Consider the following 217-nt stretch of genomic DNA (forward strand, 5'->3'; position numbering starts at 1 on the left):
TGCACCTTTGAAATCTGATTCTATATATATAAAAAAAAAAAAAGCTGATCCCTTCACTTTACAGTTGAAAACATCATTGTATTAATGTTAAAAAAAATACTTTGATAAAGTGTATTGAGATATTCAAATTACTGCTTTTAAAATTAGTCTCCAGTATTCTAATTCATTCATAACCTGTTAAACTATTTGTCTGTTTTTTTTTTACAATAAAATCATA

General features: G+C 23.0%; 1 protein-coding gene across 1 annotated transcript in view; it reads right to left on the reverse strand.

The window, feature by feature from the left end:
• Positions 1 to 217, reverse strand: part of LOC119594149 (fucose-1-phosphate guanylyltransferase-like) — a gene marked incomplete at its 5' end in the record, with an annotated part of 5,029 nt that overhangs the window by 4,110 nt on the left and 702 nt on the right.

This window comes from Penaeus monodon, chromosome 33, assembly GCF_015228065.2.
Source record: "Penaeus monodon isolate SGIC_2016 chromosome 33, NSTDA_Pmon_1, whole genome shotgun sequence".
Taxonomy (NCBI): Eukaryota; Metazoa; Arthropoda; class Malacostraca; order Decapoda; family Penaeidae; genus Penaeus; species Penaeus monodon.